Source organism: Drosophila simulans, chromosome 3R (genome assembly GCF_016746395.2).
Source record: "Drosophila simulans strain w501 chromosome 3R, Prin_Dsim_3.1, whole genome shotgun sequence".
Taxonomy (NCBI): domain Eukaryota; kingdom Metazoa; phylum Arthropoda; class Insecta; order Diptera; family Drosophilidae; genus Drosophila; species Drosophila simulans.
The window spans coordinates 16,479,380-16,495,678 of record NC_052523.2 but is presented as its reverse complement, the minus strand read 5'-3'; the positions used below and the strand labels follow the sequence as shown (position 1 = coordinate 16,495,678).

Below are 16,299 nucleotides of genomic sequence, written 5' to 3'. Positions count from 1 at the left end.
GCCTTTGTGTTTTGTTTACACTCGATTGCAAGTGCAATTTGTATCTGGCGGATACATTCCATGCCACACACATGTGCTTTGCATATAAAAGGCCCGCTCAAATGGCCAACTTGGCTTAACTGTAACTGGCAGTGATGACATTTCGTATCTGCTAGATACGCAGCTACACAGCTATCTGGCGGATAGCTGAAGCGTAAATGCAATGCACGCACGCTAGCAGCAAAAACAAATACGACAAATAACCCTCTGGCCTTATTAATATTTATCAATTTGTTATTTAACTGGCTTCGATCTCTTTGTCCGCTGGCTGAGGCAACTTTTTGCCTCTCAATTTGCATAAAGCCCGATAAAAGATACGCTTGTTTTTACGTTTTTATAAGCCGACTTGTTTTTGAACTGGCGTCCAGTTTTTTTTTGTTGCGTTGCTGTTCAATTGCCAATTTGACCTTATTAAGTATGATTTGTACAAATACCTTGCGTGCGTCTTAATTAATTGATTTGTTTTAAGCTGAAATTCCGCCGCTTTAACCCATAAATATTTAATTGTATTTTCTAGGTCTTGCCATTAATTCATCGGAATTTTCAGAACCGTGCCAAAGCATTTAAACCTGTTAAGTTGTGACAAATTCAACTGACTTTTATAGAACCCTAGGCTAGTGGCTAGAATTAAGTGAAAATCACACGAGACAGCTGAGTTTCTATCGAAAAAAACCAGCAGCTGGCAGCTGTGCTAAAATCCGAGTTGCCCTAGAGCAAGATAAAATGGCCAATGTGTTGGAAATATTTTGCATTATGTAGCGTACGGCTTTGCCGATAATTTGGCAACGATAGAGGCTTGATTTGGGCCAACTATCCATAAGCCAAATAGCACGTGCAGTCAAATCCAAAGTGTTACTATGCCATAAAAACGAAACTCCTTTTTATAAACTGAAATGGATCTATCTTAGCAACTTGTTAATATACCATTTCATCTGACGGCGTATTATCAAAGCGGATGTGCGTGTCTGGGATTAAATGATAAGCCAAAAAGTGCGATAAGTTTGCAGCAAATGAGCCAAATATTAAATACTGCAGCCTCATTATCGCTATAACATGTCAAAAATTGGTCAAAATCAAATACACTCAAGCACTTGAAGAATGAGTAATTAAACTGAACAAAAAAGCAAAAGCAAATTTCATATAAGATGTTTCAAATGCATATACATTGTATAACAAATGCAGCCAAACAAATCTTTTCAAATAGGTTTCAGATAAGGCTGAATAATAATTTTATTTTGAATTTTCTCCCTTGACTTCCTGTCCAGATTTTGTATCTTTCGTCGGCGTTTTCACTGCAAAGAGGAAGCGGTTGGCCAGCTTTATTACGCACAATTATTCTCTGCATACCCAGCATTATGGGGAAAATGATGGAAAAGAAAAGCCATTCCCAGCAATTTGTCATTGTTTGATTTTCTCTGCACTTGCTATAATTTTTTTTTTTTGGCTTATGTTTTATTATTTTCACTATTTGGGGTTGGCAGCGCTACAATTTCGGAACTGGAGGAGCTGCTGGCTCCCAAACAATTTGAGCATTTGATTGCTTTATTTCACTTTACAACGCAAATTGCTGGCTTTGTCTACGGCAGCATGGCCTGTGATACTTCCTGCCTGCCACGGCTAATTATGAACAATCAGAGATCGGAGATCGGAGAAGACAAGACGGGGATCTCGGGATGTTGCTGCTGCTGCAGTGTGTTGCACTTAGTTGCATGATTACATTTAATGGGCAACGCCAAAACATAATCATTTCGATTAAATAATCAGCTACTGAAGCAAACCAGAGTCGGCGGCAACCACTCTTCGCACATTTGCACCGAACAACAGTCACTGCGGTGAGTTGAACGCCACAGCACTGAGAAAAATTGGATTAGCTTAAAGCCAGAATGGCAAATAATATAGGAGTAACACCACGATATCAGCTTGTATGTAATAATTCCACACAGATGATTTTGGTCTTGATTTTGCTGACAAAGCATGCTTGCACAGCATTGTTTCCCTTATGAAATGGTAGTAATATAACATTATTTTTATCAGTGCAGCGCAAGGAGCCCGCCTTGTTTGTAATTATGAAAGTTTTTCTCTTTTCGTGTTTTCCTCTCTTTCCCGAACCGTTGAACGTTATGAACTCATTTGTGGCAAAGTCAGGTCTCAGCTCTGACTCAGACTCAAGCTTGGACTCGGATCGCATCGTATCGTATCGGATCGGACCCAATTCATTCATAGCCACAAGCTATAGTTGCTACATATAGTGTGGCAACTGCTATCGGAAGTGTTGCCGCTGCTGCACAAGTTGCTGCCGCGGTGAAATGTTGTTGACCACAAAAGTGGCTTGAACCTGAAAACGCCTTGCAATGTGATACAAAAATGCTTTTGCTTTGCTGCGCAGCACGAGCAAAGCGAGACTAGTTTTACACCAATTTCCGGCGCTGCAAAGGTTAAAGACACTGGCTCTATATACAAAAGGGAATTTTTTCTATAGCCTTAATCGCGCCTTAATGTGGCAATTGCCGTTTGATGTTGCTCTAATTGAAAATGGAAAAAGCCGGGAAGAGTTATGGCCAAGATCAAGTGGAAAATTATGGAAGACGTTGAGTGAGCAGTGAGATAGATTTGTGAGATTTACGTGGAATTCCTAAAATATTTGTAGCCCAAATATAAATCTCAGCTGGTTTAAGCCTTTTTCATTGGTTTCTAAGCAGACAGCGAATAAACACACAAAGCGAACATTTTTTGTTCACTTGTTTGTGCCAGGTTTTTTGTTTTGTTTAAATGTTATTATTTTTTTTGGGGGGGTAATGTTTTTTTATCGGTCTTTGCGGGTGTTCTGTTTATTTTTTACTGCAGGTTTTTTGTGGGTTAGCAAGGCGAAACCTTGAACAAGTCTGTCAATCTTTTTTTTTTTTTGCAGCACATGCGAGTATTTAATATTTTATTTATGGCACGCAATTTGTTTGGTTTTGGCTAATGTTTGAGAATTTTTATTACCAGCGAAGATAAATCAAGTTGGCAAATGAATTCCATTTCATCTGCGTGTTTGTTTTTTTTTTTGCCAATAAACCGAAAAGGTAAAAAACATTGACTTTGCCTTTGGACCACTTTTAAGCCATTAGCTTTAAGTTGTGCAACTACCAAAACTATGAGAAAGTTAACAAGCCTTTCGAATGAACTCTTGCTTATGCATTTATCAATTGGCTCAAGGTCCCGAGTGTTTTTTTTTTGGGGCCTCGGTAAACGTTTTTGCATCTCGCCAAACATAATTCGATTAACCTGTTTTTGTCTACGTTTACCTTTTATTCAGTTGGCTGGGTGCGACATTTTGATTGATTTAAGGTGCTTGAAAAACGAAGAAGCCGCAAAATGTTTTTAGCCATGATTGCGCTGATTACGTGACTCTGTCAATTGATTTGTGCGCCAAAAAAAAAAATGGAAAGAAAAACAAAACTCGGGCCCAAAACTCTTGGCCCATATGAATGAAACGCGGCCCAAAGCAGCCAAAAGCGTTTTGGTTAGTTCGTGAGTCGGCTAAATAAAAACAGAAAAAAAAAAAAACACTCATCGTGGCTAATTTTTCATGAAGGTTTTTCAATTGTTTGCTGCCTGCTGCCGTTTTAGCCGGCCAAAGGCCTCAATTTGCTGTATGTGCATTGAATTTGTAATTTAACATTTTTCTAGTGGCCATTTTGGTTTTGGATTTTGCTGGTTTTCTTTCTAATAATTTATTTTATTAAGCGAAAAATACAATAAAATGATTCCTTGTTACCATTTTGGTATAATTACAATAAAATAAAACAATAAATATCTTAAATAGCTCTTCTGAGCTTCTGAAAACCTGTCCAGACTTTATAAGTTCCCACCTTTCTATTGTTGCCTAAGTCCAGCCAGCAAAAAGATAAAAGAACCTGAACATATCCAAAGATTATGCGGCATATAAATATTAATAAATAATGTCCGAATATCTTAGAATGGCTTACAACGCGTGAAAGAATAAGTTAGCGAATTGCGCAATAGCTAAAAACAATTCAAGTGGCAACTTGACGGGCATTAACTGAAATTGCTTAAACAATTACTGGAAATGTATTTAAAGACTTGAAAGCGTAATTACCGAACAAACTATGAAATTGCCCCTATCTAGAGCCTGATAAAGTCACTGCCCGTGCGCTGAATTAGTTGAGAGCCGACTTGTTTGCACAGAGGGGGGTTAAAAGTATGGGACAAACAAGTATATATAGATATATAAAAATCAGTTCACGTCTATAAAGTTAAATAATAAAGATATGACGTATTTGTAGAATGATCGTTTTGCTTGCAGAGCATTTGTATTTATTTAATTTACTTTTGATTGCAGGCAATGTTTACTTGGCCCAAATGAAGTCTATAACAATAATGTAAAATTATTTATATTTGTGAATTTAGTGCATATGCAAGTGAGACATATTATATATTATAAGCACCCAACTTTTCCCATCATCGCACCCCCTGCAAACTACGCCCCTGGCACTCGTGAGCTATATCAGTTATATATATCTGATCACGCACTTAACATATGATGGCTGATAAAAACACTGAGAAGTCGTGGATGAGGGAAAAGCGTCGTGTCCTAGCATTTAATTGGATTTCTGTTATAGCCATCGTCAGTTGTCCAAGGCAATTAGAGCTCGAGCGATAGATATTGCCTATTTTTAGCGACATTTTCGCATAAAGTCGACAATTTAGGGCTTCGTGCGAATCTCAATCACGCCTTAAATGATTACTCTATGCTATTTTTGGATCCTCAAGTAGATCTAGATAGATATGTACATATCACAGAAATCTAGAGAGTCATAAAATAATTCATTCGAAGAGGGGGCACTCGTTGAAGCGTAAACTGCGGTGGTTAGCTGGCTGAAAACAATTGATTTCAATTTTAATTAACACCCTCATATTGTGGCCACGCCCACCGCCCCTTCGGTTTTAATTGGCACTTGCTCTTTGGTGGTCGAGGTTCGCTGAATCTTAACCCCTTCGAAGACGACGAAGTCAGCCAATGGCACAAATTAATGAATGAAATTACAATGGAAGGGAGGGGGCTGTGTTTTTGGCTAATTACTATATATACATCATCGAAGGGGGTGGGGGGGTCAAGCCTGGCTAACTAACATTTTTTCTAACAAAACATGTATTTTACGCATGTTGTTTATTCAAAATCAGTAGTACTATAATGTATTTGACTGTCTTGTTTGCTAGAACATAGATAGATAGATTTAAGACTTCGTCACCTTCTTTTTGAATATTTTTTGTTTTATTAGCTTTAAAGTTCGATGGAATTTCCTGACTCATGCCTGCTTATTCATTCCCAAAGTTAAGTTAATTTTTTTTCTGGCTTTCCTGCTTCCAGTTACATATAATATGTACATACATATTACATATGTTACATACATAAACAGTATGTCAAGAAACTGTCACAGTGTAAAAGAATAAGTTGAATATTTCACAGTGTGTAAACAGTTTCTTGACATACTGTACATGGCTCCAGTTTATCTATAAGATATCCATTCATTCATAGAACGCCTACACATTTGTTCACCCAGTTGTTTTTCAACTTCCACCCACTTGATATTTCTGCTATTCGCTTACTTTTCATTACATCTGTGGATTCTGTTTTTTTGCTTTGTAGTTCAGTTTTTTTCTTATTTTTGCTTCTCTCGTCATCGCCGCCACTTAAACTTGACCTTTATTTCCATTTATTGCTTATTACTGCACATTGCCTTAGTATGCCCATTGTGTTTGTAGATGATCCAGTTGTGGCTGGTTCTCGTCGCCAAAGTTCCTCAATGGGCGCCACCCACTTGCACTTTGCATGGCTTTCAACTTGAATGGTGACAATGGGTTTTCAGCGGTTACATAACCATTAAAGTATCACCAGATAAGCAGATATGATATAGTATTCCCTTAGCCAAAGTTCCATCGCTTTAGTTGCACTTGAAGAAAACAATTCTCTGCTCATACGATTGATAAAACCCACATGGCGATGTATTTTGGAAAACAGGTGGCCGCGATGTATCTGTATCTGCATCCGTATCTGTATCTGTATCTACATATCTGCCGTTGCAGTATGTTCTGCTTTCTTCTGGCAATTTCCACACATAATTGTTGCGCAAACACAGACTAACTGACTGAAATGCGAAGAAAAGTCAGCTATTACTGAATATTAGCATGGCGGAAAACAATCTTCAGTCTGTTTCGGTGTTGTTTTCCCTCAGTTAGCACTCATTAAATATGCAGTGGCATATGAAATTGCGCATAAATCAGAGACTTGGCTTTTGCTTTCTTGTGATATATGATAGCTGGATGATATATGAGTGGGCTATTAGTTTTAGTTCTTTAATGATTCATCTGGGAGTGCTGGCTTTGAGTGCTGCTGGGAAATTGATTGTCTCGATGCTAATAAAAAGTGGAATCGATGAAGTCCGACTCTTTGTTGGCATGCAAAGGCAGAGGAGCAGACAACAGATGAGGCGTCTTAGAACATGGACAATGGAAACATTCCATAAAAATTCCTAAATACGGCTTAAACTTAACGTTTGCTTTTCCCCCACTCTTAGTTTTTTTTTGTTTTTGTTTTTTTGTTTCCTAACTAAGCGTTAAAACATTATAAATACCAGTTGTTTTTCGGTGCCCAGACGGCGGAGGAGTTCTATAATCTGGGAAACCAGTTTTCGGATACCGAAAATTAACACGATGGCTGCGGGGATTTGGATTTGGAAACAAAAAACTTGCATTCTTTGAACGGATGGAAAACTGAGGACTGAAAAGCCGATAGAGAGATGAGATGCATGTGCATGGGACTGGTTTTCCCCTGCGGTCGGCCTTTCGCACCTTTGATGTTGGTTTTTTTATGCCCTGGAAAAAGGGGGGTTGTCCATCCAATAAGGTCTATGAGAATTTGATTTCATATAATCGAATTCATGGAATTTTTTAACCCAACTTTTGGGCGCGGCCTGGCCCGGCGAATGATCAATCAAGTGCAGCATCAGTGGAGGCAGATGAATACCTAATGAGTGTGGCTACGACAACGACAAAACACACCCAGACGTGAATACATACATATATGAATACCCACAGTCGTAGACCCAAACTGGTTTAATTGATTCAAATGAAGACGACGTCGGCGGAGACGGCGACTCTTGAATGACGTTTGTCCGGCTTTGGCTTTGCCTCATTCCCTTTTGTTGCCTTTTATACGGATTTCAATAATACTCGTATGTAAATCGAACTCCCCCCTTCCCCCTCCTTCGGTAGCAGTCATCCCCAGATAGAAAAACGTCAAAATAGAAAACTTGCAAATCACATGCAACAATTGATGTCGATTGTTGCCGCTGCCGCTGCCGCTGGCGTGTCATGCAACGTTTTGTGTTCGCCCTTTTGTGGCTGCACTCGTGCACTTTGTTTGTGTTTGTGTTTATAATTGTCTCAGGTGCAACAGCACCGCTTCCCCGAACCCCTCGAATAATCCCCCCACCAACACCCTCATGTTTGCTGATCACTTGTCAGTCAGGGGCGTTCGGTGCCCCCGTCACATTGAACCCAGCACTACTCACCTTTTGGTTGCACTCACACAAAGGGTATTCATCTGATCGAATTCCAAGCGCATGAATCTTGTGAATTGAATAATAGATGTTAGTTTATTAACAAATATATTACATGGAATTGTTGCAGGTCACTATTTGGTTTGTAAAGAGCATTAAACAAAAGTGCATCCAGCATTTTATAAACTCTATTTACAACAGTTTGATCTAATGATCATTACACGGCTAATCAAACTGGTTCTATTGCGGATAATTGCAATTAATTATGATGTTGGAAACGTTAATGTAAATGAGCCATTTACGTGTTCTGAAAACCTTTTGATTTGCAGTGTTATCTAGAAAAAAAGCAAGTACTGTCAATAAACATTAATAGGCAAACTATTTGTTGTTAGCAAATGAAATTGCTATGATTGGGTTCACTTATGGTTTCAGTTTTAGTTTGTTTTAAATACTAAATTATCAGAAAATCTTTTTAAATGAGTGAGGGCATTAAGAAATCAGCTTATTGTTCTCATTCTGTCGCTTAATTCTGTGGTCAAAGTTGACTGACAGTTCCCATGTGAATGTCAATTGTGTGCCCTTCTGACTTTCAGTTGTTTTCCATTCAATTATTAAAATTAGCCCTGCTCTCGCTAATTGTCGAAAGATGCAATTAAAGCTGCTCAGACCAAGTCCGAGACAGATGTAGAGATAATAGTAATATATAGTAGTGAGCCATCGATGGTGGGTTCACCACGCACACAGAAGAGACTATCTTTTGTCTAGAAATCTGTGAGCAGGTAGCTAGATATGTCTAGGGTTTGTGCGCCATTAAGATATTAACGAACCACCCTCACAATTCGACGGACGGAAGTCGGTGCGGTCATAAATACCTAATCTTTATGGGCAGTGGGAATCAAAGAACTTGACTTGTTTATGCCTACCGACCAAACCCCGATTCCCGATTCCCGATTCCAGATCCCCGATCACCACCACTAACACTAATTACTTGTCTCGGTCGGCTGGGGCACAACAAGCCAGACATTCCTTAGCCCAAGATCAGGATAAAATGCGTGCAAATGCCTCGAAGTCCTGTCCAAAGGCATTCAAATGCAAAAGGTAGAGCAGTCAGGCAGCCGAGGAGCCACTAAATAAAATCATTAAAAATAATGAACGCACTTCCGTTGCAATTGTCGGGGTCTTAGAACTTTACACAACATTAAAATGAAGCAGCCAGCCAAGGGGGGAAACCACAACATCGGCGCATACAGTGAAAGAAAATTGGGTGTTGTTTTGGGAAGGATTGGTAAGATTTTGATTTTAAGGTGATCATGCTACAAAGCAACTCAAAGGTGTTGTTACCCACAAGACACAAGACACATATCTTACTGTTTTAGGTTCAGATAGGATCAGTATTCTGATAATATTATTATTTTTTGTGTGTAGGGAAATATTCTCGTTGCTGGCCGCACAAATTAAAAGGTAGAAATGTTCCCTCCCCGAAACTCAGAGCCCAAGTTGTTGTCGAACTCGTTGTTGGTTGTTGGGTTGTTCGGTTGTTGGGTTGTTCGACTGTCGTGAGTGGCCCGGCAATTGCAATTACATATGTAAGATTGTTCGCAGATGCCGCCGAGGCCCAAAAGGAAAACGATGTGGGGGCATCGTGGAATGGAATGGAACGGAAATAAAACTCACTCCCCATCTCAGTGGCCGTAAAAACAAAGGCCATGCTGGTTACCACTTGATTGTGGGGGCTGGACGACACATATAAATTATCAACGACGCAGCCCCCGACCTAAACACAAATCCCAGCCCATTGGAGCCAGCTGAAGCCGGGGTTCTGGGTCTCTAGTTATGCATAGATACAGATACAAAGATACAGATACAGAATCGGAATCATGAAGGTTGCTGCCTCAGAATGGGCACGACTACAGGTACAGCCTACGCCAAGTGGAGCTCATCGTTTATGCAATTGGTTTATGGGCCAGATATTTTATACTTTATTGCAATCGATGGGGACGAGTTGGGGCTTGAGGTGCAAGGAAAGTGCGAAACTGGAACACCTACCTAGTGGAGCGCGAAACCATTAGCTTTTTAGCTAAAATATTGGAGGCAAAAAGCAGCATAGCTGAAAGTATCTAGTAGCATTAAAGTTTCAAGTATTTTTGATAGGCTTTCAACAGAAATCTCAAACACTTTTCGGTATCAATTCCTAAAAGTAAGCATTCCATTTAACTTTTCGACAGCTGTTTGTTTGGAATCTGAACCCATGTAAATAAATAAATGCATTTCAATGGAAAATCAGGTGTGACGATTTCCAAAGGTCAAGCCGCGATCATTACTCAAAAAAAAATCATTATTACTTTTCAGGGAAGTTATTTGTTTACAATAATAATAATAATAACTTGTAAATTTACGAATATTAAAGGTCAAACTTTAATCAATCTTTGCATAGCCTTTCAATGGTCATAAACAACTAGGCAAACACCATCGCTCACTCAACATTCTTGGCCATAAAATGATTGATGAAGGTATCGGCTAAATTCTAGGTGAACCAATATGATAATTGATTGTAAAATTTAAATTTAATGCTCGAATCAGCTTTTGAAACCTGCTGAGTTGGATTGCATTTCCCAGACTAACAGTCGAATCACCGCAGGGGGAATGGCAAGTCTGGTGTGATACCACGTCCAAATTGATTTACCATTCTGGGGTGCCATCATTATATCTGACCCAATTGCTCGCGGGGAAGTGTGACACATTTCTGGTGGCAAAGATCAATTTGGTTTGGCCAATGGAAATGGACCACAACGTCGCCGGTTCCGTCGCATTGGTTTCGCTGCTGAAAGTTAACTGGGAATCGGGGAATTGGAATACGAAATGGAAGTAGAAATAGAAATAGGTATGGGTTAGTTGTTCATCTGTCTGTTTGTTTACCCAACTGTTGAAACAGTGGCAAAGTGCGGAATCATGTTGCCGCATTGTTTGGTCGCGCATTTCTAGTTTGTTTATCTTTTCTTATTTTTTAGTGAATTTTTTTGTGTGATCATTTTGCTTTATTAGCCCGTACTCTCTTCTCGGCTATTTACCCAATGACAACAGTTTTGGATGGCGCTTGGCCAAAAGACAAAAACAAGGTCACAACCAGAACTTTCCAAAACAAAACGGCTACAAAAAATAAAATAAAAAACGAAAAAACAAAAAATACCAGAGGAGATACGCCGCCGAATCGGCTGGAGAACAAACAATTAGTCAGGGAGGGGCACTCGCAATTTGTATCTGTAACCGGGAGATATTCGCGCCTTTTCACACTACCACTTCTTCTTCTTCTTCGTCTTCTGGGTTAACGTCAGCGTTAACCCGTTTGCCAAGCCAATTACCCCGCCCCATAACCCAGCATGAATATCGCTTAAGACAGAATAAAAGTGCCTCGACAATTGCTTGATTCATGACTAAAGCTTGCTGGGCGAAAGAGGAAAGCGACGAAACAGCACAGCCTACATAAAGTATCTCTCAGTATATTGTATCTTAGTATCAGTATCTCTGCATCTTGTATCTCGAACTGTGGCTATGTGACGCATCTGGTGGGTTCCCAGTGGAGGAACTGCAGCTCGAAGCTGCCTCTTGATTGCTCTTGATTGGCCTTTGTTTTGCTTTGTTTTCCAAACGTTGTGCAAGTTTTGATTTCGAATCGACTCGACTCGCCTCGCGTTTTGATTTGATTCGATTTCGACGAGAGTGTTTATTTTCATTTTCAATAAATCGCTCTATAATTGCACTCCGGGGGGGCAGGGAGGTATTACTAAACCCCGCGATGTGAAAGCTGCCGTCAAATTATCTCATTTCACGAGGCGTGTGAAAAGCGCTTGTGATCTTCGCATTTCCAAATTGATATATCTTTTGTGTTTTCTTGAAATATTTCATTTTCATCATTTCTTTCGTTCATCTCTCTTGCAGGTCCCATTCCGCGAAACACACCTAAAACGAAGGCTCTTCAAGATTTGTGGATATTTTCAGGTATGTGCCATAAACATAAGCCATAAACATATTTTCATATCAAATTCCGAAAAAACTCAAACGGGGAGAGTCTCTAACAGCAAGTGTGGATCACCCATGACTTACATATGTACCATATGCTGTTTAGTTTAGTCCACGTCCCACTCGACTGCAGCTAAGTGGTTCGAACACACTATTCATAACTCGGGTGCCATTAAGCTGGAGGCACGCAAACTTTCGCACGGCTCACTGCTCGCATTGAGAACCTTAAATATGGGTCAATTACTCATAGAGTGTGTGCGGGGAAAAACAAATTTCTTACATAACTCTCGACGTACTACCATTTAGTGACCGTTAGGCAATGCAGACTGCAAACTATAGGGTATGCGATATGTTGGGAGTTCAAGAAATGTAACAAACTAGTTTCAGGCTTATTCAATAAAGATACATAAATGAGTTATTTGTTACGGAAATGTTATATCCACCATCATAATTCATTTAAACATAGATACTGGATAGCCATTAGTCTGTACTAAACTGCACCTGCTGACTAGATTTAGCCTCGGTCTTAGTGTTATACATTAACACATGTAATACCCATCATATTATTCATATATATTCCTTTTATCATAGATAATACCACTAGGTAGCCATTAGTCTGTACTAAACTGCACCTGCTGACTAGATTCAGCCTTAGTTCGGTTCTAATTGCCGCTAGTCATACTCGTATTCGCATATGGAGCCGGCGGACTCGAGCCTAACTGTTGAGTGGCAGTTAAATGCTAATTTGCCGGGCTGACTGACCGTTGCTGACTGCCGGTTTTTTGGTTAACTGCTCTTGAATCTTTACTGTCTTTTAGCGCAGAATCGTTGGTGCTTGTGTGCGTCTTAATTGCACCGGGAAACCCATTTAAAGAAGTTGGCCCTTTTAGCCGCTTGCCTTTTTTCCTTTTGGTTTTGCCCCATCTCAACGTTTTTCTGCTGTATCGATTGCAAATCCACGCACATGAATTGAGGTCGCTGGAGATCAACGATCTGTATCTGAATCTGTATCTGTATCTTTACCTGCTCGACTTTGCTCTTGTTTTTGCTCGACTCTAACTGATCGATACTTTTTGTGCCCATCAACTGCGGTGAGAGAGTAGTGCAGATACGAGATGCAAATTTGTATCTTTATTAAATCAAATAAATTTGTGTTTTTTGGACTTCATGCTCGGCTGCCTCAAGTCGATAAGTTCGTGGATTTCATTGTTTACAACAATGTGAATTTGTCAACGGAAACGATCTGCGACATCGACAGCCACGAGTAGCAATTGCTCACATGCAATGAGTATAATTTGCTTAGATCATAAATTTGCGTCATTTTTGGCTTAAATCGTATCCGCTAAAAGTAAGCAACTTATATGCCTTTAATTACAATATTTCCATGTTTAAACTGGCTGTACTAACTTCTAATTGAATTTTTTCTATTTTACAATATCTTAGCTGGTATTTCTAATCGTCTTATAACAACAAATCGGATTAATAGACCACTGGATTAGCTGAAATGAATTCAAGTTTAAATGAAATCATATTGAAATCAAGTTGAAAGAAAGGGGTGAACTTTAAACTTGAGCTAACAATAAACAATTCGGTTTGACCAAGCCTACAAATTTATTGACAATTTCGAATACCTCTCCACTCATATGCAAATTCGAATTGGTAAACAACCTTAGCAATGAAATGAATGAAATGCGAATGACAAAATATGTGGTAATAAATCAATAAAACTCGTTGCTGCTGTGATTCCCGGATTTATTACTTAATTATATTTAAATATGATTAAATTTGTTTGTTTCAAAGGGGTTTGGCATCAATGAAAATGCCATTTTAATGAGCCTACTTAACTTAAGAACTTTGAAATCATAAATCTTTAAGCTGCGAAATCGTAAATACTTTCCACTTTCCTCGCACAGAAGCTCCGTTTAATTGGCTTCACTTTTACTCATCTCGCAAAGAATCTGAAGCTGTAGTAAAAGTTAGCCGTCTAATTTCTTGCGTTTTTTTTTTTTTGGTTTTGCGTTAAATTTTATGTCGCCGCACATGGACATGGAAATGGCTGTTCGGATATTTCGGACTCGGGTTTTCACCTGGTCGCGTCACGTAGTCATTTGGATGGACATTTGACACAACACCTGACATGTCAGTCTGTCGTTTTGGGCACAGTGAGAGTTTCGGAAGCAAATTCTTGCAGTAAAAGTAAATGCGATTTGGCCAGAAAACGAGCTCAAGTTCGGACAGCAGGTGGCAAATTGTTTTGGCACAAGCCAAGAGCCAACAAACAAACAAAAAAAAAGGAATAAAAAACAGCTTCTGCTTAGAGCCAGACCTGTCTGGATGGGATTCGCCAACGAGATAAAAATAAAACCATTATAAATTCATTAACCAACTGATTCTTTGATAATTATAGTATGCTTTAGCAGTGGGGAGGAAGGGCGGTGCTTCTTCTATAATTTTTCGTGAAATGTGCGTCAGCAAAAAATAAAAAAAGATCACTTCTTTATCCCCCAATCTGCGCGATTCGTTTGATCTGGCGAACAAACTGGCCAAACCACAAAAAATGGCAAACGGCAAAAAGTAGCAAAAGTGCCTCAGGTGATAAGTTCATTTATTTATCTGCTATTCCTGTGCTGTGTTTTTCTTTTAATTTTATCCGACGCGTGCTTCTTGAGTTTTGTGTTAATTCGTAATAATTAATTTGAGAACTTGCAGAAGCCGCAAATGAAGCGAGGCTAATAAATTATTTATGAATCGCGAACACGACAGGGGAAGACGGGAATTTCCCAAATGCAAAGATATAACTTCTAGGAATTAAAGGTGCCATTTAAATTGAATTAAAAACTGAAAACCCCGCTAATAATTAGCCATTAGGTTTTTTTCTATATCTAACTATTTTTGGATATTACTTTATATTTATAAGAATGATATCTGAATATTCTCTAATAGAAAGCTTATTAACTTGATTTTTCTGATACCTTTTAATTACTGAATTTCTTGTTATAACTCAGGAAGCGAAAGTTTGGATTTCTGCTTTTATATTGGTTTAAATTGCTTTGCGGAGTGTTTATTATTTTATAGGCCCTGTAAACTTGTTTTTGTTTTAGCCATTTGAATATTCCTCAATATTATTTATTGCCATTTTATTTCGAGCTATTATCGTTGCGCTGGCTGCACAATTACTCAGCCAAACGAGTGTGGCAACATCGGAATGCCAAATGCATTTGGCCAAACACGGAAGATGGTCCACCCTAATCCTACTAGCCACATATTTCTGTTCGAATGTTGCGTGTGCATTGCACAGTGGGTTTGTGTGCCTCGAAATCGCGTTTGATGCAATTACCACAACTACGGCAAATCGCTTGTCACGGAGCTGCATTTAGGCGGCTTAATAACCGGAACGGGGTCTATAAATATAAAATCTTCGAATTGAAATGGCCAAAAGCACTTGACAATTTGCTATTATCGGCAACCTTTGTAATGTCATTTATTTTTATCGCACTGCTTAATTCTTACTCTTGCTTAAAATGTACTTTGTCTACGTTGTTTTGTTTCGTTTTTTTTTTTGTTTTTTAAGGTAAAGCTAAAGCGTGAGTTTAATTTGCCTTTGGTACGGTGATTTTCTCAATTCTAGGCGAAATTGCGCATTTGTGAAATGAAAAGGTTTCTGACGCGGTTCTAAAAATGGCGAATTTATTACCCCCGACTAGCTGCGGACTCGTTTTCTAATTGGATAATCGTGTAATGGGGGCTTTAAAACTCTTATTACCTAAGTATATCCCACAGCCCATAGGGCATACAGGGAATTAAAAGTTAAAAAAAGGTCATATACTTTAGTTTCGAGATCAGTGGTTAGCATTTTCCAACTGCCTCGATTAACAAACCCAAGATGTTTACCGAAATCATTTGAATTTAATCGGATTATGTGTTTAATTCTTGGAAATCGAACAAAGTACAATGCAAACACTGGAACAAAGAGTGTCGATAAATAGAAAACATATTGCACTGTTGGTTTAATTGGTTAGAATATCTTTTCGTCTGCCGAGTAAATACTATTACTTATGTAATTTGCATAATGTCTCATTAACTCACTATTGGCTGCACGTTTTAAATTTGCGAAATAATTTGCATATAATTCATTGGATTATTTTTACTTCATTCGTTAGCTTAATAAAATGGACTCATTTGTGTTTTAGCGTAGTGCCAAAAGTCACTTATCAACGCATAATTCAAAAGCAAGTCACTTGACTTAAATTAATTCCATATTATTGTGCCATACATTTTAATAAACTTTTTAATTTGTTGTTGGTATTTGGCAATCTTTCCTTCGAATTAATTTCATGCGCATTTGTTTGCATTGAGCTCGTATTATTTTTTGTTCACTTCATTTATTTATTATTTTTCGTTATTGAAATTGGAATGGCAAGTGGAATTTGTAAGCAATTTGAACGGTAATTGAAATTCAATTCAGGTACAAGACGAGGTAAAATGAAGAGTATCATACAATTTTGCGCCAAACCACATAGAATGCTAAAGTCGACTATCAGATACCCATTACCCAGCATGTGGGAGTAGGCGAGAGATGGGGATATGCAAAAGATATAAAGAAAATGAAAAGATAGTGATGAAATAGCTTCATTCTATCTGTTACATACTTCGCAACGAACCTAATATACCATTATAC

General features: G+C 38.7%; 1 protein-coding gene across 1 annotated transcript in view; it reads left to right on the top strand.

The window, feature by feature from the left end:
* The window catches only part of LOC6728758, a 33,641-nt gene that overhangs the window by 4,950 nt on the left and 12,392 nt on the right, over positions 1–16,299 (top strand). The window contains exon 2 of the mRNA XM_016175051.3: positions 11,541–11,600. The gene's annotated coding sequence lies outside the window, so the exon portion shown is untranslated. The remainder of the gene's footprint in view (positions 1–11,540; positions 11,601–16,299) is intronic.